Source organism: Charadrius vociferus, unplaced genomic scaffold (assembly GCF_000708025.1).
Source record: "Charadrius vociferus isolate BGI_N301 unplaced genomic scaffold, ASM70802v2 scaffold296, whole genome shotgun sequence".
Taxonomy (NCBI): Eukaryota; Metazoa; Chordata; class Aves; order Charadriiformes; family Charadriidae; genus Charadrius; species Charadrius vociferus.
Genome location: NW_009648972.1, coordinates 1610157 through 1634876, shown reverse-complemented (window position 1 = coordinate 1634876; position 24720 = coordinate 1610157). Strand labels below are relative to the sequence as shown.

The 24720-nt window shown below is 39.5% G+C and overlaps 1 protein-coding gene across 1 annotated transcript in view; it reads right to left on the bottom strand.

Annotated features, from left to right (window-relative positions):
- LOC104288866 (glutamate receptor ionotropic, delta-2-like) overlaps window positions 1-24720 on the bottom strand; it is a gene marked incomplete at its 3' end in the record, with an annotated part of 606323 nt that overhangs the window by 178947 nt on the left and 402656 nt on the right. The gene's annotated exons all lie outside the window — the stretch shown is intronic.

Below are 24720 nucleotides of genomic sequence, written 5' to 3'. Positions count from 1 at the left end.
ATCGGGAAGGGCGGGGAGGGGGGGCAGAAATTATTGACTGGATTTTAAAGAATATTCTCCTCTGCAGTGCAGATAAAAGTCTATCCTGTTCCTTTTCTTGATAAGGTCATAGAAAGCCACTTTATTTACATCGTCTCTGTAAACGTTAGCCAATCTCCCCGTTCTCTCCACTAGATTATACACAACTCAGACTGCTAACAGTATTTTAAATTCACTTGTAATTAACCTTTAAGGGATTTTAGTTTGTCCTGACTGTAAAACAAACTTGTGTTTGAGTCTTAACAGCTGTGCTTCCTAAGCCTTGGGATTTCTTTGTTTGGGAAAAATAATCCAAACTTCTGATACCTAAGAGTAAAAAATATTACCAGAGAGCATATTTGCATCTCTGTTGCACAAAACACCGCAACCACTTTTGGATGTTTTTATTGACAAGCATTTTGTGAGTCTCTTTTGGATCAGATTTCTTCCTGTATAAAGGCTTTGCCGATTATGGTAATGTTAAATCCATCATATTAAAATTTAATAATCCATCTGAGCCTTGACAAAATAAATAGAAGTCTCCCAAGTTAGGAGGGAGGCAAGTTTTATAGACAGAAGGTACTTTGACACAACTTCTTGCAGGATGCAATGGGAGAACTTGAAAGAAGTGGCTACCAAAGTGTCTTACAAAGGCTACCAAAAGGAAGAGGAAGGCTCCACAAGTTCTCTTTTTTGGACAAAATTCCAGATTTATTTCTTTTTTCCTGCAAGCCAACCTACGGCTCTTCTCTTAATTCTACACAGGCACATAGAAGGCACTTGTTTTGCCAGATTACACCAGGCAGAGAACAGCAATACAGCTTCTTATATTTTTCAAATCCAGTTCCACCTGGTATTCAACAATTGCACCCAGGCTTCCTCTCAGAGGAGTGACGGCTCCCAGCCCTTCAAGAAGCTTGAACTGCTTTGAGAAACATTAGAAAACCTCAAAAATTTTAAACAGATGACACAGCCACCAATCTTCAGCTGAAGGATGGCCTTAGCTGCATTCTCCCGCAGCATGTGAACTTGAGTATAATTCCCAAGAAAGTGCCACAGCTTTTCATGTGCCTATGGTTGAGAGGTAAAAAGAGGCTGTAGTGCCGACAGGCCTGGCAAGATGAGACTGTGCTAACCAGTACTGTTGTAGAAAGGTTCGATACGAGTGTTAATGGGTTAAGAGGGGCAACAAAAGGAGGTTAAATCAATTAAAGCCGAGCAGTAACATTAATTGGAGAAAGGGCTAGAGACGCATCACAAAATTGACCTCTAGGATCCTGGCATGACAACAGGGGTGTCAATCTGCAAAGTTAAGCCTATTGGAAAATAATGAACACAGGGATATCCAGGCCTAGTTTCCAAGAATGACTCCAAAATCCTCCTTTCTTTGTTCTGATACCTCAGTGACACAAGCCCAATCTCACCTACAGCCAGCATCCTTGCTCAAAGTGTTGCATGGGCAATTTCCACTCATCCATTCAGCAAAATGAAAACTTTTCATTTCATGTGTAACCATTGGTAGATTACACTTGATTAGCTATTTAATGATGAAGCATATATTACTTTAGTCTACTGTGCAACTTCCTCCATCCCTTACTTTGTTCATCCTCGCCCTTGCACTGTTCACGAATCTTTTAATTTCCCTAACCAGCGCTGTTTGAGAAGTTATTAAGCAGCACATAGTGTCTGATACCCTTTTTAATAGCTGGCTTGCCTGCTGCAGAGCAGACAATTGCTGCATAGCAGCAATTACACAGAAACAAAAAGGCTGAGTCGTAAAGGAGCTTAATATAAAATTAAAGACACTTTTATTGAAAGATAACATCCTGATAAAAACATGGGGATTTACTCTAGGTCTGTTTTCTCTGAAAGTCAGCACAGAAGTGTTGAGGAAAAAAACCTCAACAACAAACCTGGTTTTAACCTTGAGCATCAACAATTCTCATTTGATGGACTTGCTCAAAACAAGCCAGGGCAACATTCTTGTTAAGAGAATAAAACACTGAACTTGATGCCATTTGACAAAAATTACACTTTCCTTGCCACCTATCAGTTAGATTGTCAGGCAATTTTCCCTTCCAGCCTTTCTATCTTGGATCTAACTTTACCTTCCTATCTGCTTTTTCTTCCCCTGAGCATTGCAGAACTTTGGCTTTTATGCTCCCATTGCCTGCTCTCCCTCTCACCTTATGTTCTGCTCCAGCCAGGCAAAGCAACTTGCTCTACCTCTTCATGTTTCCTCCTTCATCTCTTCCCCAACCCCCCCCATCCCCCCCCCTTCACTCCATCTCATCCAATGTCAAAAAATAACAAGATCTAGAGGACTTGGCAGTGGACTGAGAATCTGAAGGCTCATATCCCGGTCCCACCTCTGCCATTACTTTGTCGCATGACTAATTTTGAATGAGTAATCCGATTTCTCTTATGCCTTGGCAATTATGATACTTTGATACCTTTGTAAAACACTTTTCCATGATCTAAACACAAAGGATTACATTTGTGTTCTACACCAACCATTTTTTCCAAGGTTAGAAGACCCATTTCTTAGCATAATTCACATTGCCAGAAGTTCCTTTACATCCTCTCTCTTTTCTGAATGCTCATGTTTCATAGCTCCCCTTTCTTACCCAAACTATTAGTATGGAGACAACAGGCTCTGCTGGAGAGATGCAGTGCGAAGCACAATACCACAACCTAGTCCAGGGCAGACAAAAGAACACACAGCTGGTAGCATTAGTTTAATTGGAAGCCCTACAATGGAAAGAGCTGCCTGTGCTGCCCTGGATGAGCTTGGCATTCTCCCAAGCATAGATATTACTAAACAATATCGCTCAAAATAAGACCAGCCCCCAAAGAAAATCTGTGAACAGCAATCTGGGAGAGCCTTCTTTCCTACAGTGCAAACCGCAAACATTCAGGGAATGTTCTGCTGAGGGGACAGTAGGGCAACTTTTTTTTTTTTTTTTAAATGTGCCATTGTTGAAAGAAAAGTATTTTCATAAGCCAAAAAGGCAGACATTTATTTTTTTTTTTCTTTTTAAGAAAGGACAGAGGCAATTCTACTAGACAAGTGAATCGAACAGAGCAATTTGAAGAGCAAACAATACTAAGGTCAGATCTTGCATTTGCCATGAAAGAGGGAAACAGACTCTACATCAAGATAAAAGAGCTTTGTACGAGAATACAAAGAAAGCAAGGAAGACAGTACATCAGTTGCAAAAAATACATGGGTGTGAAGAAACTGAGAAATCTGTAGGAGTTCAGAACATCAGTTCCATTAGCAACTTAGCCATTGAAAAAAAAAAGTTAGACGAGTCAAAACAACTATCACCATTATTATTTGCTAAGAATAGACATTGTGCTTATTTCGCTGACTGACACACAGAATTAACAATCGTGATAAGAATAAAAATATCAACTACCTTTTATAGACCACTTTTTTATTTGTAGCTCTGAAAATGCTTTGCAAAGAAGCTCAGCATCTTCATCTCTATTTCACAGAAGAAAAAAAAACAGATGTGGCAAGGGGAATTACTTGCCCAAGGTCAGAAAGCAAAGCAAGGAAATTGTTTTCCATGCTAAGCTAAAACATGCACAAAGACTGAAAACAAAGTCTTTTGTTGCAGCTTTTCATTGTTTGTTTTGCACATTAGTGTGCCACTGGAATTGTTTTATGTTCTGAGCCCAATATAGCTAAGCTTTATGAAGATGAAAGATTTGAAAGGCAAGGCAATGCGGCCTACAACAATAGGATTAAGTGACAAAGAGTTCCAGATGCACAGCGACCCCAGAGCAAGAGTACTGTTGGTTATGAGAGATGTGGGGTGTGTGCCACAATATTGAGACACAGGCACGTGCATCATGGGGAGCGAACGAGATAAATAAAAGCAGAACTGTAGGTGGGAGGCAAAGTCTTGGCGGATAACAGAAAATACCAGCAGACTGGGGGGGATGTATTGTAAGTAGAAGCATTCAATACAGGAGCAATCATTTCACAAGGTAAATTACAGATACAGTGTTCAACTGAAAGGAAATTGTAAGGTGTTGAGGAAAGAGGGGGGGGGGAAACCATGCACAAAAAATTTAGCTCCTGGGAAATACACACTCATGATCAGGCGTTTTGGGAAAGGCATATACTTGTGTCAGACTGGCTAACTGGTACCAGTGACAGAGGAATCCAGCATCTCAGCTCGTATTACTTACAAACATTCTTCAATGTGGTTTCATACCTGACATGCAGCGTGATGGGTCCTAACAACTTCAGATAAGCTACATATTCACTAACAGCCACATAAGATGGTGAAACCCAGGAGAACACATTAAAAAGGGTTGAGGACGCAATGTTGATACAGTGAACATATGAATTCAGTAATGTTAAAATAGTATTAATGGAAGGCATAGGGATAGCAAAAAAGAGAACCCATAGGTTTTCACAAGGAATAAAAATAAAGGAATATGAAGAGTAAAGGCATGTAATCACGGCTTGGAGGTCACAGAGAAGGATGTTAAATGTTAGCCGGTAAGCGATGAGGCAGTGAGATTTGCAGATGGGAAGTAATAAATCCATTTAGACATCAAGGAGGAGGATGCGGGTTGCTGCAATGTGGGAGTAATGGAAGAGAGAAGATACCAGCAAGGAGAGCAGTGACAGTGATACTGTAACAGCTGAAGCGGTAGCTAGCCGATGCATTGACAAATGTGTCAGTTAAAAGGGCATTGAGGAAAAATCAACTGGGTGCGTGTTATAGACAAAGCAGCAGCAGGGCTTGGCAGCAGCCACAGCGTGTGAAGAGAAGGAGAGAGAAGACAAAATGTGCCTAAGTCTGAGAGTCTATTTTTGCTCTCTTACTCCAGGAATAACAATGGTGCAGTGTTCCTTTGGTGCCAGTTGCAACCTTTTACTGAGATTGCTTTGACTTTAATGGTTGCAAGAGATGCCAGGAAAAGAAGGTAATGCAGCTTTTCTTTTCCCTTGACTTTTTCCAATGTCACAGAAAAAGACATTTGCATAACTCCAAAATGGAAAATATACATTTTCAATAAGGATCATTTGGGTAACACTAAACACTTAACCTTAATTGGAAGCAGTAGTTCTAAACCATGCACACCATGGTAAAATAGGTGCCAGGAAATTTAAAGCCCATCTCTGACAACGAAGAGACACATGTCCAACAAAAGACATACCCAACCAATCATCAGAAATCGGTTGACACATATCCTATTTGGAATCAGAGGCAAAGCTTCCCTTTGCCTGTAAGTAGCATTTTAGAACTGTATCTCTTCCTGAGAAACGCAAAACCATGTGGGGAGGAAAAATCAAGCGATCTCAGCTTCCAAAACTGGAGCAGAAGTAGTTTTCCACAGCCTGTACCATGTGAGGCAGCAGTGCCACAAGCAGGAACACTATGTGGAGTCAAGCAGTCGACCTGCTGAGTCTACTCGCTTGCTTTTCCCTCAAATGGAAGTTACATTTTCTTCCTAGCTCTCTTAAAAAAATATAATTGCTGTGTGATCTAAGCACCAGTGCTCACTGCGTTACTTCAGATACCACCAACTTGATTCCTTCATTGCAGTTTTCAATCTTGTGGGTTCTCCAGCTCTTTCATGAAACACACTGCCACAATAACTCCCTACAAGAGTATTGACTCCACAACAGGACTGTGCCTTCTTGGCACATTTACTCATTTTGTTTTCATATCATCTCACGAGTTTCACATGAGTTGATCTGTCACTACCAGATGTGAATAAGGAGGGAAGCAGGTTTATTGTGTATATCAACTCCTGGTTGTGCATTGCAAATAGTGTCACTCCCTTCAGTTTGCTTTTTCTACACAACATCACAGTGTGGGCACAAAACTCGGGGACGTTTGCTTCAGATGTCAAATGCCTGTGGGGCATCACACCTGTGCATTTAGCTTCAGTACAGAGTTCAGAAAAAAGGACCCACCATCATTTAGCTCTCAGGGTTACCCTAAAACTGGCACTAAACCAGAGTGCTACATACCACCGTTTGATGTGCAATACTGCAGATACCACGTCGTAGCAGAGCAAAGAGGCAAAAAAGAGAAAAGAACTGATTTAAACAGTATTCTTTTCTTTCAGGCATGTCTACTTTATGAAAGCATGGAAGTATAGTTATTCCCATTTTACCACAATATCTGAAGTATATAACATATTAAGCAACACATCTGAAAAGCTGGACTTGCATAAGGTAAGCCTGTTTTTCTGCTCAGTACTTAGGTACAAGACTGGTCTGTATATACGTTAAGTGGCACTCTAAATGCCTAAGTCTGCTGTTTGAATCCTGCGAGCACAACAGAAAGAATGCTGAAGTTTCAAAACTCTTTCTTTAGGACTAAGCAAAGCACAATTTTCTTAGTAACGTGAGCACTGCCAAGGACATCGTAGCAATGCCTACACGGTCTTCCTGCCATTGAGCTGGTCTGATCAAAGAACTGCCTAACTTTCCCACTGCATCTTATTAGTGTGCCGCAAGAGGTGTTCCATGGAAAAAAGGAAGAAGGACAGTTTTCAGAAATTTAATTACAGCCGACTAGCTGCCAAGAGTAAATAATTTCAAAGTGTATTGTAACGCATGAGTTCGCATAATTCTAGTACATTATTCCATTGTCTATAAGTCCATTTCTGCAGAACTTGTATGAAACAGGAGGCTTAAGCTTAGCAAATAGCCCTGATCTCATTTCACCAGTTTTGAAAGGTGTGAAGTTTTCTGACTTTTCCAAGAGTTATGCCTGATCTTTGCCTATGAATTAGTGAGCAGAGCGCCGACTACACTTTGCCACTTCTCACGTTCCATACAATCAATTATTTTCCTTCATTAGCAGGGGAATTTCAGACTGCTATATACTAAGGCACTGTTAGTTAGCCTACATTTTTCTCTTATTCTTTCCCCCTTGCTGCTTTTGATACCAGCTTATTTTTAATAGAAATGTAGTTGATAAACTAGAATATTTTTTTAGGAATTAGATGTGAACATTTTCTGATTTGGTATATCTGCAGCACCAATAGGCACAAGTATGTATGTATATACAGAAAATATGATATGACTGCCTCCAACTTCTTGTGCACAGGAATATTCTGGGACAAGCTGCATGGGTCAAATGCAAAACCAAGAGAAAAAAAGACAGGCTTCAACTTTACGAACATAGTCTCCATCATTTATGGAAGCTGCCTGTATTTCTAAGCTTTTAAGTCATCCAATTACAGAAAAAAAGTCTAAGGTCAGTGCTTTGTAAAGCTTCAATTAACACAGGCGCATATTTAGTATTAGTGCAAGAAATGACCCAAAATCCAGTGATTTTGTCCCCACAATAGAAAATGAAAGCTTCTTCTAGCCTGAAATTGACATTTGAATTAATGCAGCTTTCATTCCTTGTTATTTTGTATGAAGGCAGATGAACAATGTCAAATAGCATTGATGATTCGCACAGAAGTTTGAAACACATATAAGTACTGTCAAATTACCACACTTCCCAAAGTAAGAAATAAAAAGGGAAAGACAGCAGAGAGGAGAAGAAAAAAAAAAAAGAATCCTCTTATTCTCAGTATCAGTGCCATTTCTAGAGCCAAAACCAAACAGTGTTAAAATTCAGGGATGTTAAATAAAGAATGGCAAAGAGTAAGCCTAGTATCTTCATGCATCTCTAAGATTTGCAAACAGCAGAAACTGGTAGAGTATTTAAAAAAGAAAAACAAAACAAAACAAACCGAACAAAACAACCACCCAGCCCTGTTCTCAGTCTTTATCGATTTGAAAAACAAGGACGTGGTCCTGGAAATGTAGTAAAAAGTCCTGCTCAAAGCAATTTTCCCACTAATTTAGCAGTCTCAACAGTTTCTTCCAGTAAGAAATGCTTTTTTCCTGTCACTTCATATTTTTTGGACTGCTTGGTGCCAATTGGCACTTAAGGCATCCCAAGATGTTTTGGCAGCAGTCTAAAAATTGTGATTACAACTCCATTAAATGCGTTGGGAATGCCCCCCAGGTCTGGCATCACCAAAACGCCTTATACCAACTCCATCTTGAGAGGCCTTGTTTTCCCAAGACTTCCTTTCTCTTCATAGGAGATGCAGGTAGAGCCTTGAAGAGACTTACATGAAGTGCTTCAGCCCAGTACCCATTTTTGACAAAACTGGTACCTACCCTTTCCCATGGAACGAAGTGCAGCCAGTTTCATCATGGAACTAGTGTGTTAACCTCACCTTTGATGTTTGTCAGAAAGACAATTAGCTATATAGATATTCCTTTATCTACACCGTGATTTGCAGCATAGTCCTCTACATAAACTTCCACAGAGGGGCCTGGGAGCTCAGTGCCCTTGTATTTCCATATACAGATTCTTAGGAAGGTCTCCAAGTCTACCACCAAAAGCCAGATTTTCAGGTTTCACTGGAAAACAACTATGAAATGTACCATAAAAGCTCTTATGAGGTGGGAGGAAGTTTCAGAGGGCTGCAGACTTCAAGCTATCCTCATCCTTCACTTTTTCTAGGATCCAATTCAGCTGTTTCTCAAAAACAACAGATGTGCTCTTTAGGCCATGGTTAATTCCGAGATAGGTCTGGAGCCCTCAGCACAGGAAAGACATGGTCCTGTTGGAGCAGGTCCAGAGGAGGGCCACAAAAACGAATGGAGGGATGGAACACCTTTCCTGTGAGGAGAGACTGAGAGAAGTGGGGTTGTTCAGCCTGGAGAAGAGAAGGCTCAGAAAGACCTTATTGTGGCCTTCCAGTACTTAAAGGGGGCTTATAAGAAAGATGGGGACAAACTTTTTAGCAGGGCCTATTGCAATAGGACAAGGGGTAACGGTTTTAGGCTAAAAAAGGGAAGATTTAGACTAGGTATAAGGAAGAAATTTTTTACAATAAGAGTGGTGAGACACTGGAACAGGTTGCTCGGAGAGGTGGTAGATGCCCCATCCCTGGAAACATCCAAGGTCAGGTTGGACGGGGCTCCGATCAACCTGATCTAGTTGAAGATGTCCCTGTTTATTGCAGGGGAGGTTGGACTAGATGACCTTCCAACCCAAACTATTCTATGATTCCATACAATCCCCAATCGATCATATCCTACTGCTCTGTAATCACGCGCATACTGAGTTGTCACAGTATCGCATATTTGTATCAGCTAAAGGACAGCTCTCTTCACATGCAAATTTTTTTATACCTGGGAGTATAACAGAAATAGAAACTCCTCTGGCTGCAGAATATGTAAACTGCCCACTGCCTTTGGTTATTGTCTTTTTGCTGTTAATAGAAGCTGGCACAGGCTCAGGGACTCACACGAGCACATCCTGCTGCAGAGCTAGGGACTACCGTTATTTGTAAAGCATTTTCTCCTTTCACAAAGAAAGACTATAGCACATAATGCTGTTTCAGCAGCCTGATACCATTGTTTTATTTTTAATAGATACAACTGCAAAGGGAATTGTTAACAGTACTGTTGTTATGAAAAATAGATTAGACAAAACAATACACTTTATAGAGAACGCTGCTCACGTAAAGAATGATAAAATTAGTAGGGCAACTGCTTTAAAACACAGGCTATGACCACTTTCCTGAAGCTGAAATAAAGAGGATTAGCACCTCTGCGAATCAGAAACCTGACTACTTCAAGTGAGGGGGTCTGTAAATAGGATGTCCTTATGATATTGAGTAACCCTGGACAAACTAGACCAGGGAAACCTTTACATAAAGACAGACAGCCTGGTATTGGGGAGGCAGACATCTGCATGTGAGAAGGAGGAACCGCTGGCTAGCAAAGATCACTTTTTGTCCAACACTGCCATTAGTTACAGACTGCCCTGCTTCTTTCCACATTCATTGAAAACACCAGCCAAGATCAACCTCACCTTTCTAGATTTTATTGTTTTCACCCCGTAATTTCCATCTGCAATAGCGCTTGGTTTACCAAGCTGGTATGAACAGGAAGGGGTCACTGCCAGGTATACTATTAATTATGGCAATTTAAACAAACTAAAGGCCAGGTCTTACAAATTTAACGAAGCTAGCATATACCCAAAGCAATCTGAATCACAGGGAAAAAAATTCCAACCACTCCAATGCAGGCACACCGTAGTATTACGTTTACTTTATATGCCATGCATTTACTCTGAAATATAATATTAAAAGGAGGACTATTATAGTTCATAACAATTGCATTATGAATTTTACCAATCCAGGTCAATCAGTGCAGATGTACATAAGGCTATATGACAGAAAGTGGAATTGAAAGTAAAACTGTGACTTCATCTTTTTGGGAATTCTATCACTATCACTAGAGTTGTTCCAGGCAGGATGGGTAAAACCCCTGGCACAGACAGGCTGCTAAAGGATTTTAACTATCGTGCTACAGACACAGTGTTTTAGAAGACTTAATACCTATGCAGGGATCCTGTCTTACCAGCAGTTGTCTCCACAAGCAAAGGTCACAGCTTTTCATCCAGAAGGCTGCTGATGCCTTCAAATTCCTTAAATTGGTTCACCTGAATCTGGGCTCATAAACCCTTCTCTTTACCCACTTGGCTCTGCTACACTGTTCAGTTACTTTTCCTTCATGTGATACAGCCCTTGCAACCTAAATGCAGGTATCCGTTGAGGGCCTGCAGTACTGGGAAAAATTTTGCCTTAATTACAAGCTTGCCAGAAAACACAATTTTTGTTGCTCTGCTTACCTGGGAAGACTTACCACTTATGAGTAATGCCTACACACATAATTAACACATATGTGATTAAAGTCATCATTCAGGGTGTGGAAGAATTAGACCCCGTTTTCTTCTTTACTTAACAACAACACATGTCCCCCAGTTCAAGGGAGTCTGTTACTTCTCGGACAGGAATATATTGGGTGGTGAAGCCCCAGACTGCCTCTCTGACCATTTCACTTTGCGTAGGCTGTCAAACGTGCAATGAAACAAGGACTGTAACCCAGGGTCCAGCAGCCTGCTGTTCTCCCATCAGATACTCTGTCCTTACAGTACAGTGATTATGAGAGATATAAGTTGAAATCTTTTGTGGCATAAAAGAATTTGTGCCTCCTATATCCTGACTGTGTGCACAAATCGCTCTGCTATCACGTAAAAGAAGAAAATCTCCCTTAGGAATTCTGTGAATCTAGACTCACCTCCTTTGCTATTTCTTACAGAAACTTCAGACAAACCAATTTGCTTCGGGTAGAGCAGACATTTCTCATCTACTGGAATGAAGGTTTTTTTTCTTATTTTATTAAAATCTCTTCTTTTCAGCAGTCAAACCAAGAAGTCTAATTGCACGCAGGCATGAAACCCCACATCATCCAAGCTGTCTGTAGTAGACTGCTAAGAAGGTATATGGAACACATATCCAGCAAGCATCTTAAAGGAAAGGAATTACAATTGTCTTGCACCTCTTAAGAACAGATGATACGGCACTCAAGTGAGATAGGGTAAATGCACATTGCTACCATCATAATTCATGCATTTAATCTTACTCTGTTGTGACCTGTGAGAACAGCAAGGTAACTTATCCCCTTTACCGCAGACGGTCACAGAACATTTGACAACTCAGGAATTTACACTCTATTCTAGAGCCACAGTTTCGGAGTCGTCTTTTCAAATGTAAATGAGACGTCCCTCTGCAATCCATGCACAAAAAAGCCCTGAAATAGAATCTTCAGATCCAGCAATATAAAGAATCCTGTGGTGATACTTTACATAGATTTGGAAAAACAAAAGGGTATTATTTAATTTAATTTAGGGTAGCTAACATTATGAAACCAAAATAAGAACCAGAATTTGATGTTTAACCACTATTTTGCCATTTTTTAGATTGCCAGAGAGAGTAAGACTTATGAGGAAATGTCCAAGAGGCCTCACTTCTTTGTGTCATTCAAATTTCAAAAAACAAACCAAACCAAACCAACAAACAAAAACATCCAAAAAACAAGCAAACAAAAAAAAAACCCAAAACCCCAACCCAACTAAAAACCTGCCAGGTAACAGGGAATGCAAATAAGATAGTAAAATATCTGATCATGAATGAATTTTAGGCACTTACAGGAACTTACCCTGTACTTCCTTTAACTCCGCTTTGCTTTTATTCTTTCCCAAACTGAAATTTCTTGGCTGTACTAGTTTACAAGACAGAGATGCTGTTAAAGATGGACCACAAAAGAGGACACACAGCTTTCTTCATGAGGCAGCGATAACACATATTGAATTTAGAGTTACACAGCAGACAATTTACCTCACCCACATATTTTTAGGTTTCAGTAATCCCTGTTGTGCTCCGTCTGAACAAAACCAATACATCTAAAACAATAATAATAACCAACCTTCAAACCTTGTCTATACTTAGTGAAAGAGTTCACATGAAAACGAGAAAAGTTAAAAAGATCAGGAAGTATTTATTTTTATAGACTGAAACTGCTGCAAAAGGAAAGACTGAACCAGGTTTGTCCCACAATAAGCGAGAAATAATGTTCATAGCACTCATCTGGAACAAGGGGGAAACCAAACGTTCAAGATGCTGGTCCAAAAATCACTGAAAACAGAAATAAGGAGGCAAATATTCTACATCCTTTCACCATGTTAACTTGTATGGTTACTTTGGCCCCCCCCAAAATCCATTGTGGACCTGCGTAAATATTTCCAAGTAAGTTCTGCTGGAGCATGCACAATAGCTCAATTTTTACATACAATGGAAAAAAGTGTCACTCTAATTCCCATTAGCAATAATTAATTTGTTCTGAGTGGAAAAACTGGGTCAAATTCAAAGCTAGTATAAGCAAATGGAACTTCATGCTGTTACAGAATTATTAAAAAAAAAAATCCACCATGCTTTCATTTGCCCTCTCTTTCTTTGGTACCGTTTTTCCTAGGGGAAAGCTGTCGTACCCCATAACACTTACTAGAAAGATAAGGAAACTACTAAACCTACCTGATAGTACTGCTCTGTATCAATTGGGATGTACTGTTTGCTACTCTGAGGTTAAGAAAAGAACTGTGTAATATCAGGAGAACCATATTAGATTGCTGGAGGTAACACCCTAATCCTAACAGAGCAGCTTCATCACTCCTGGTTGTCCCTCAGGAAGCAGGGGGTAAAAACTTGAAGGATGCTTTCCTCTTTACTCACTGCGCACAGACCGTTTCAAGTTGCTGACTCATTGGATAGGATCTAAGCCATCAGATCATCTTTTAAACATCACATTTAATTAAAATTTTCTTGTCCCCTTACTTTGTCATCCTTCTTTCATCAAATGCAAGCCTTTACATGGAACTTCAGAACAGCATCTTTCTTTGCTGCTGCCAAAGCCAACCCTGGTACAAGGGATATTTATGTTTCTAAGTGGCTCGGGCATGTTCCAAGCCTGAGCGTACTTAAAAAAGCTTACAAAAAGAAGCAGCAAATTAATCTCGATTTTTTTTTTTTTTTTATTGCCTTGAATGATTGAAAGGTACTGCCACATCTTACTGCTTCATAGCATCTCCCAAGGAATTGTAAAGAGAATGTTGTTAAAGAGCCACGGATCCAAACAACCTCAGCAGGTTAAGAGAAACATAGATCAGAAAAAAGTGAAGCGGTGAAGAAAATGTTTATTTTTTTTTCTCCACTCCCTTTGGCATTTGTAGAGAGGCTTTGGAGGAATCAATATTCTCATATTTATATGAAAAGCAAGCAGGGGGCCCCAAATTTCATGGCCTTTACAGAAGCAGACTTCCCGTTTGCTCCACCAAGGAAATGTCAGATCACAATGACAGCCCACATCAGCAGCTACCCAAGAGCCATCACATTGACCAAAGAGCCTGAAAATGGGGAGCTGCGTGAGTCATCAGCTGGAAAGTGCTGAGAAGCTGTCAAAAAACCACAAACCACCAAACCCAAACCACATACACAAGATGCTGTGTTGTTTTTAGCCAGAAGTGAACATAGAAATAAGTCTTCTAGTTATAAATTACTTCTGGTGCTACAGAGGTGTGATGTGCAAAGGTGATCTCACTAGATAACAGCCCCCTGCAGAGCAAACAGAGACAGTAACTACCCTGGGTAGCTCACCGGCCGTGGGGTGATTGGCCATGATGTGCCAAGCCCAGCTTCAGGAGCAAAATCTTCTCTGTGGGAAACAGTGACTGATGTTCGACCACAAGCACTATGGTAGCATTATCACAGAGAAAGCAAACAGCAGAGAGATCGCATCCCTTCATAAAGAACTCAGAAAGCTGCATTGATTTTTAGCTTGCTTAAAAGAAAGAGGGGAAAACAGAAACTGAGAAAAAAAAAATCCATGTAAATGCATATTAGTTACAAACGCTCTACTGGCTCATCTGGGCAAAAACTGCAAAAATAGCAACTTGTGAGAATGGCTGTTGGCCTGAGCACAGGCCAATCAATCCATTATAATTTAAGTGCAAGCCGCTCCAATAGAGGCATTAGTTCCCTACTATATCACATTTGCCAGTTTAAGGGGAGGAAAATAATAATAATAAGCAAAAAACCCAATGTTGGAACCAGAGACCTCTAGCACTGGGGCTCGCCAATGGCTTGCAGATGTCAGAGAGAACCTTGTTCATCAGAAGCAATGATTTGTCAAATTACCCCATATTTACAGCACAGGAGAAATGTTTACTTTTCAAAATAAGTGATTTCCTAGGTGTAGGGGCATCTAGATTATATATTCTCATAACATCTAGGATGGAAGAAATTAAATTAAAAAAAAAAAACCAACCTGTTGCCAAGCCAACATGTATTAACTCTCATCAGAACGCAATTTTCAAACAGCACACCACACCCACCATGATGTGAAATATGTAATATATTCCTTGCCGGAATGATAGAGAAATATTTTTCTTTTAAAAACAGAATTTGTGGATGGGGGAGGACAGTTGAGAGGAATATAACCGAGTAAACATATATATTATCCAAAAACTTCGCTAAAATCAAAGTACAGAAAGAAACATCTACATGCCCAGAAGAAGATGGCAATATACCCTGCATTCATTAACAGCCAGCTTGTGGTGTGCCAACTACCTGAACTTTTTCCAAATGCTTTAGCTAGCTCAAATTTGACTGCAGTCCATTTTGGCCGCAAATTTAAAAATATGTCCTTCCGTTCATGTATATTGCAATCATTTTGCGAGTGCTAAAGCTAGGCATTACAATTACAACATGCATTACTCAAGCATTTATGCGCTCGATTTGGTTATTTTTATCACATTCATGCATGCAAGCGTACATCTCAAAGCATTCAGACCACATCAATTTCAATTCATTTAAAGCACAGAAAACCTCTATGTTCGCTTCAGAAATTAATATATCTAAGAGATTCCTTATTCAGGAATGGGAAGCATTTCTTTAAATGCCTTATTTTTCAGGCAATCTGTGTTTATTCTTTAGCTTAACTGGCAGTCACATTAGTTTAGTACATGAAAGTTGTTTTCTACAACCAAAACACTTCATGGCCACTACCAATCCAGGGTTATTTTCCAATACAACTTTGCTTTAGGAGGGAAACACAGGGAAAAACTCAGATTATTTTCATGAGACTATTTCATACTCCATAGACACTTGTACAGCTGAACTGAACTTGTTTTCTTGACGTGGCAGTTTCCCAGTATACTTCCTAGACTGAAAAATGACAGTAAACTAAAAAGATAGCACCAGGAAGATATTTGTTGGCTTTTTAACACCTGAGAACTTCTCCTTACTAAATTTCTTTTTTTTTTTTTTTTTTTTTTTTGGCATTGATGAAAGTTATATTGCCAGGATCTACCACTCTGCATGATTTGTATGGCACAGGGGGGAGGAATCGCATATGAAAATACAAACCTAGCTCCACGATTTAATTTAGCAACTACAATGCAGAATACACAGTTCTGGACAATTGCTTGTTTGTCAATATCCTCTGATAAATGTAAAGAACAACTAATACCATCATTATAAGTGCAAAACACTGTATTTTCAGGGTGGCCTGTTATAATTCTCTGACAGCATGCTATCTCCATCAGCAATACTAATATTGGTAAAAAAACGCAGGAGAAAGGAGGAGGGGATGATGGAAATAGCAGAGAAGATGAAGGTTGGAGCAAGAAGAGGAGGGAAAGGTGCTCCATAGGAGACATTCCTGAGAGGGACTGTGGCCCATGCATCCATGGAAGACGAACATCTGATACCTGATGGGATTGGACCAGGGAGACAATGGTCACTGCTCTGAGTATATTTGTTGCCTGCTTCCTTATAGCATCAGATGTATCACGGCATAGTAACAGTAAACATTCATTTTCATCACTTATATTGTTACAAATCTCAGTTTAACATGATTCTGACATTTTCTAGTAGAAATGCTCAGCTTTTCACAGATCTCTTCCACATCAGTAATGAGTTTCAGCAGTGACAAATGATACCCTCTGTGTTTTTTTCTCACTCATCATCTCAATACCTATTTTCTTCAGTATTCCCTGCTGAGTACCCTTTAAAAGTTTGAATCATCTTTTGACATAATAGACAGACCAGTGGTTCAATAAAAAAAAAAAAAAAAAGGTTAAATCTTGCAGGATCAAAACTCTAAATACTACTGGAGGAGGTAAAGAAGCATTCAATAGGTGGGATGTCTAGTTATCTTAGCTGAAAAGATTAGATAGTTTGTTCTTGAAAACAGAGGTTGAATCTAACCTTAAACAATTTTTTTTTAAAAAAAGTATTTCTAGAGGTGAAAAATTTAACTTTAGAACTGTCTGTTAAAAGACATAAATATCACCCAACAGAAAGCTATATATTTTGTTTTGCTTTGTTCAGTCCTTACATGTACCTCCTTTTAAGTATACGAATCTAATATTAGGAACCTGTTTTTCATATTTATACACCTCTCATTCTAATATCTAAATGTATCACTCAATTTTGAAACATGACAGCAATTTCAAAGTTTCCAAAAAAACATCAGACTAATTTTGTGTATATTTACCTAGAGGTTAGATACTTACATATGTTTATTTCTGTAAGCCTATGTTACCTTTACCATACACCATTCCAAAGAATATGTCCACCAGCTAGCAAATAAGCTTAACAAATTGCTGCAATGTACTAGACACGACGAATATCTGTTAACCGTGATCACTTAACTAAACAGCCACAGCTCTCTTCACTCAGATGAAATGTGCTGTCTAAAATCAGCTCCTCCTTTTAACAGATAATGCTTATGAAATACAGAGCAGGCTAGAAACACAGACAAGACCATAAACAGTATCCATGGTCAAATTCCTCTCAACCTGGGGCAAAATATGGGTACAAAGGCCCCAGTTTCCCTTCTTCTGTGTGAACGCTCGCAGGCTGCCTCACTGCCTGAACACCTAATTCTCCATATGTATTTGCTTCAGAAAGAGTAATGTCCTGCTTCCCTGGTGTCGCTTTGGTTTGGTCCATGGCATATGCAGACATGACAATAACTGCAAACTGGAAAGTATTTGGCTATAAAGAGACTTGATAGACAAAAGCAGACAGAAACAGAAATCTGACAACAGACCTGTTTAGAATCTGTTTTTGTATTTGGACATGACAAATCCCATAGCAGTTCAGTAATAATAAAAGTATTAACTAGCTGTTTTATTATATACTATTGCAACGTTTTACAATTGTTTAACATGGTGCTATTAACAATATCGTACAAACATGTCACTTGTCATGAAAAATGCAGTTTTTCATGACTGGGCTGCAGCACTTGGAAGAAGATGAAGATCCATAGAGAAAACAGTTCTAATGAAGGCAACGGCTAAACTCTCCTCCTTTGTAAATTCTATTCCTATGAGCAACCTCCCTTTTCTTGGAAAACAAGGGACTACTTGATTACTGTCTGACTCTTATAAAGTTTTATTTTATTGGAAGGAATGTAAAAAAATTTCCCAATCACCTACAGCAAAGTATATCTGAAATGCCAAATTCTGCTTTTTGTTTCAACGTCATCAGAAACCTGAGTTGCACATCAGTCAAGGGTAGAAGAGAAGACTTTTTTAAACTGCCATTGCTTCTGAATTTCAGTGCTTTGCTTCTGAATTTCAGTGGTAGCCTCTCCCTCTTTACATAAATGTAATAAATGCATCTGTATTATACATACACATATACACGTAGTATGCACTTGACATGTATTTATTATATAGAAGTCTCTGATGATTGATAAAAATAATGCAAGAAAATAAAACAGACTAAAAAGCCAGGGTGACACGTATTATTAGAGTAGTCATATAAAAAATAGAGTCAGCTCTGAAAAACCCAAGAAGTTTTACCATAATGTAAATCCTTCACTTAAATACAGTTTTAGATTGGATTTTTTATACCGAAGCACAGTAGCCTTCTCTATAATGAAGAAATCTACTTTTTAAATGGTATAAAGCTATGAAATCTAAGAATTTCATGGTCATGCTAGCAATCCCTCCAATACTTCTGGAAACAGTAATTCACCCATTCAATAAAAATTTCTAAAATTTTACCATAATTTTCCATCTCTGTTTCTTTCCCTCCCCCTCCTTCTACTTTTTTAATTAAAGCTTCTGAGGAGCACTGATTGAAAGGTCTTTTATCCTCTTATTGCTTTTTTAATTCTTTACCTCAGTCCTTTTATAGTCCTCCTTAATCATGAATGCAAATAAAATTCAAAGTGTAATCAGCAGCTGCCTAAGGAGAGCACTAAGCTCTGTTGCCATGGGAACAGCCAAGTCAGTCCTTGACCAGAGGAAGAATCACACCTACCTTGTTGGCTTATTCCCTTCATCATCCTTCACTCCCTTCAGTCTCAAACCACATGTGCTTCTCTGGAACACGCAGTATCTGACAACAATATTTGCCACTGATCTAATGACAAACGATCACCAACATGAAGGTCTTGTACCTACAAAATCAACCACCACCACCAGCAGCTTATGTACTGGTCTTCCACATTGAGCACCATCCTAGGGCTCAGGGGTACAGGGTAAGGGGTCCTGGTTGTGCAGAGAGAACCACTTCACCCAAACTCTGTATCTCTACAAACAGCACTTCCTCAATCAGAAGCACTACATCTTTCTCACTTCAACATCTAAAAAAATTACATTACTGCCTTTCTACTAAATGTCCCTAAGAAAGGTCTAATTGACCTGTTAAAACAAACTTAAAGGTCCCAAGACAGAGGAATTTTCAGATACAAATAGGAAAATTGACCTGAACACCTGACTCCATTTCTATTCTATCCGAGTTTATTTGTCAAAGCATATCATCGATTACATCAACAGTGCTCATCACGTTGTAGGTGCAGCTAGCAACTCACGATGCCACCAAAGTTACAGAGCACTAGATTTTAGTCCAATTATTAACAGGAGATGAAACTAGACAGACATTCCTGCAACACAAACGTTTTCAATTTGAGAGATACTTCCAACTACCTTTATCTTGGAATTCTCACTTATCTTACTCCATGGAAAAACAGGAGCAAAGCATAACAAAACTGCACAGACAGGGCCATAGTGCTGATCCCCCCAGATCTGATGGTGCCGTCATAAGGTGGGTTGACCCAGGCTGAACACCAGATGCCCACCAAAGCCACTCTATCACTCCCCTCCTCAGCTGGACAGGGGAGAGAAAATATAACAAAAGGTTCATGGTCTGAGATAAGGACAGAGAGAGATCACTCGCCAATTACTGCCTCAGCAAAACAGACTTGGGGAAATCAGTTTAAATTGCCACCAATCAAATCACAATAGGATAATAAGAAATAAAACCAAATCTTACCACCACCTTCCCCCCACCCCTCACTTCTTCCCAGGCTTAACTGCTCCCAAATTATCCACCTCCTCCTCCTGAGCAGTGCAGAGGAATAGGGAATGGGGGTTGTGGTCAGTTCATCACACCTTGTCTCTGCCACTCCTCCCTCCTCAGGGGGACTCCTCCTCACACCCTTCCCCTGCTCCAGCATGGGGGCCCTCCCACAGGAGACAGTCCTCCATTAACTGCTCCAGCATGGGCCCCTTCCATGGGGTGCAGTCCTTCAGGAACAGACTGCTCCAGTGTGTGCCCTGCCAGAAAAACTGCTCCAGCGTGGGTTCCTCTCGCCATGGATCCCCAGGTCCTGCCAGGAGCCTGCTCCAGCACGGGCTCTCCAAGGGGTCACAGCCTCCTTTGGGCATCCACCACCTTCTCTGGTGTGGGGTCCTCCACGGGCTTCAGGTGGATATCTGCTCCACTGTTACCCTCCACGGGCTGCAGGGGGACAGCCTGCCTCACCATGGTCTTCACCAGTGGCTGCAGGGGAATCTCTGCTCTGGCGCCTGGAGCACCTCCTCCTGCTCCTTCTTCACTGGCCTCGGCATCTGCAGAGTTGTTCCTCTCACACTCTCGCTCCTCTCTCCCAGCTCCAACTGCTGTGGCACAGCAACTTTTTGCCCTTCTTAAACATGTTATCCCAGAGGTGCTACCGTCACTGATGGGCTCAGCCTTGGCCAGTTGGTGGGTCCGTCTTGGAGCAGGCTGGCATTGGCTCGATCAGATTTGGGGGAAGCTTCCAGCAGCTTCTCAGAGAAGCCTCCTCCCGCTACCAAAACCTTGCCATGTAAACCCAAGATACCTGAACACCTAGGTCTTCTGTGTAGTGGCTCTTACTAAAGAGTGCCACGGCCCTCAGCAGTGCTGGCACACTACAGGAAAAGTAGTATATTCAAATAAACTCACATTATATTAACTATTTATATGATTTCCGGGACAACTGTTCTACCATCCTGCACTTCCACCTGCTCCCTGCTTGGCTGAGGTTCGTTGCCATACTTCGACACTTAGCATACTTTGTCAGTGTAAATAGCTTAGTCCACCGTTTCCAAAAAAGGGGGAAAAAACGACATTGGATCGTTTCTGTATATCCCTAAACAGGGCTGGTTAAGATCCACTTTAGATAAACTACAAAAGATCTGAAGAAGTGGAAGTATCTGATAATGATGGCCAGTTTTGTCTTATTTCTACATGTTTAACTACAGCTGCAGCTTTTGCTCAGCATTTGGTAGACGACTGACGACTGTTGTTTCTTGGTAAGTGCACTGGGACTCAACAAATTGTAAATATGTGAGTCATTCAGCACTAATTAAACTTTTCAATAAATAAATAAGAAACCCTGTGATCTCACAAATTCAGACAGAATCCTCAGGGGACAGCTACTATTCTGACTGAGGCAACCAGATATTTAAAGCACTTACATACATACGTATATATACACACAAACATAAATACACATTCAAGAAAATAAATGATATCAAAACAATAAATACAAAACCAATCATTTCTTTCCTTTAACCTTTATGTGGAAACTACATTAAATGGTGAAAATCTAGAATTTCATGCTTTTTTAAGACTTGGTTAATCACACTTTTACCCCTTGGCACTTGTTGAATGCATCTTCATTAAGTGGAATTCTTAGTTAAAATGTCCCAATTAGGCCACAGTCATCTCCATCCACTCTCATTATGCCAAATAAGTCTCATCAGAGATGTCCCACTGATGCCCCAACTCTAATAAGTCTGTTCTAATGAAACAAAGCAAATCACACAGGATGCCACTGCACACATTTGGGAGAAGGCAAAACTGAAATGCACCACATTCCCCTGCCGCGCGAATTTCATTCTGAGACATTCCCAATTATATCTCTGGGAACAGAGAGAACCAGATTGCTCCTTCTTTTCAAATTGAGATCTGACAATTAACTGTACATCACTACTTTCCTATAATATCTTTATTCCTCTTTCAATCATTTGAAAGCTGAGTACAGCACACAGCATACTTGCAAGAAAGACAAAAAGACAAGTCCTTGAACAGAACCGTGTGCTTTCTAACACTTCATATAATTAACTGTGTCATATTAAGAAAGTAGGAGGCCCTTAGGTATAAGCAAAGCTCGACATTCAACGTGCTTGTTAAACATTGGCTGCATAAAGCCTATGAAGCATAGTACGAGGTCTATGTTCTGGTTATTGACAGTAATTTTTGTTGGCAAACTCAGTTTCCTTTTTGAAACCCCCACAATGGCAAGAAGTCTTCAAAAGTTTATCTTCAATGTTTATCTTATTTTCAGCAAAGGCGGCAGAGAAACCATCACTAAAAGAACAGAATCAAAATAGAAGATAAATGAAAGATAAAAACCAAGAAAAAGAAGAAATTTTATCTTATCCGGGAAGAAATTTCTCTGATACCCTATTAAAGTGACACTTATTTTGGCACCGTATCTTCCTGGCTTTATACCAGATGCTTACTCAAAATAAAAATATCATGCATTGGTATAAGACTTGATGAAAATGTAAGCAACAAACTGTAATATAATCTTACAGATTCATCTAACATTGCGATCTCTTGTGGACAGCCATTGTCCTAAGACAGACAGATGTTAAAAAATTAAAGAAAATTAAAGGGAATGGCTATAAATGGCAATGAGGGAAAATAAAGGAGTAAATGGGAATTATATAGAGTCTATAACATTCTTAATTTCTCTGATTTGATACAATTCGCCAAGGAAGAAAGCACAGAATATCATTAATATAAAGGACTCCTGGATGTGATCAGGTTTCCTGTTTTTTGGCACAGTGGTCAAGATGGGGAAAAAGGTGAAAGAGCTCGAAAATACATTTTATCTTCCAGTTGTTATTAAAAAAAAAAACAACAAAACAACCAGTAATGCACCAACCTCTGTACACATATTTGGTTTGTGAGGCAGGGATACACTGGGAAGTCCAAATTCTACTAACATTTGCAAAAAAAAATTAAAAATAACTCACCTATGTCAGAACAAATGGTAACCACAAAGCATATGGGGGCACTTCGCCCTTCTCTTACAGCCAATGATTCTTTTCTATCTAGAACATTAGCCAAAATAAAACATGATGTCTGTACCTACAATTATGCCAACACTGTCTCTGGGGGGCCCATGAGTTCTTTTTCTCTCTTACTGTTTACCATGTTGTATATTTATAATTCATGTCACTTAATTACACTAATATATTTTATCCGAAAGTTCCTATTGTTGCTCTTGTTTTTCTACTCTCACTCCTGCTTCATACAGCCTTTCAAAGTCCAAGCCCAGATGTTCATGTCTCTTTCCTAGATATCAAATTTTAAATCAGGTTTGCTTGAAGTTAGTTGCAAGCCTCTCTTAGCACCGTACATTTTATGCTCTCGTGAACACAACATGTAGCACACACCCAGCTCTCACAAAATCTTTTACTATACTGTTGCTGTACATTCTCCAAAACCAGCCTTGTGGGAGCACAAAGAAGTTACCTACACTAAAAGAAAGCTGTAGAGAATCACATCACATACTGTCCTCTGGAAATCACCCGAAGCTTCAAGCGGATAATAATGACTAGTGATTTACTCATTCCCTTTGTACACAGCACCTAGAAACCGAACCCCTTACAGCGCCTTACATCCCCGTCTCGTTGGTTTGGGGCACAGACAAGCTCCTAAGTTGTTTCGTAGTCTGAGAAAAGGAGGTGGAGACACTATTGTTTTCATTTGAAGCAATGAAGTCTCAAGACTTCTCTTGGTCTTCTTCAAGAAGACTAACTCAGACGTCATTTAGCTACTGATGTAGGAGCTAAACTTTTAAAAGCCTTAAGTGCTGCGTGTAGAATAATTTCCCTTTTGTTTGTTAATTATTTGCAGAAGACAGATGTGAAAGAGGCATCATTCACCTCTATTGAATGTCTTCTTGAGTTCTGAAAACTTAAAATCTATACATGGCACTGCTTTTAGAACACATCTCTGTCTTTAATTTCTACTAGTGCTGTGTTACGGCACGTTTCCTCTAAAAATGTCTCAAAACTATTTAATATTGCTGGAAATAATGCACATATACAAAATTCATGATTTGCTTTCTGTGCGCTGCGATGTTATGAGGTGGAATAAAGAAAAATTATTCTATACCTTTTTAAAATTTATTTTAGGCTCAACTATATTATGCCCTTTTCAGTTATCTTCAGCTCATTTAAGTCTCACATAAATGTTTATTTATTCCCATTTAGTTCATTTTTTTAAAAAAACCTTCTTTTTTCCCCTGTAAAATCTGATTGCAAAAATTCTTCATCTTGCATCAGAATGTGAGGCACGCTGAGAAGAAAAAGCAGCCTTCAAAATGAAGTCAGAATGTAATAGTAATTACAACAAATGCATTTTAGTACACATTCGCCTGAACAAGATGTCAAAAGTCACCTCACCATTAACTGTTACTTATCTTCAGTTTTAACAGTTTTGCTTTCCCTGTCAGTACCAAAACAACCCGGTTACTCTTTTAATCTAGTAGCCTTCAATTTTTCTCTTGAAATAAAACATCACTTTAAAAGCAAAAGCTAGTTTGTTGAAAAATTATTTTGTTCTATTTTTCCTTTCTGATCAAGCATGTCTCTCCAATTTCAACACGAAACCATCTTCATCCTCCAGGAATAATCCGCATTAAATAAATTGTTTTAAAAATAATGTATCTGTTGTTCTGACTGTGAATTGTAAAGGAGGATGATACAGCAGTCAATTCTCCAGTGCAAAAGAATAGTGTGTAAGGTACTGAAATGCTTTAGTTAACAAATAACTGCGATATTACTTCAGACAGCATAAACCTGAATGCAAGGTCAAATTAAAAAAAACCAAACATCCCCCACTCCAAACACTCAACTTCAAATCTGCATTTGGCAACTACTTATCCGACTGATTCACAAA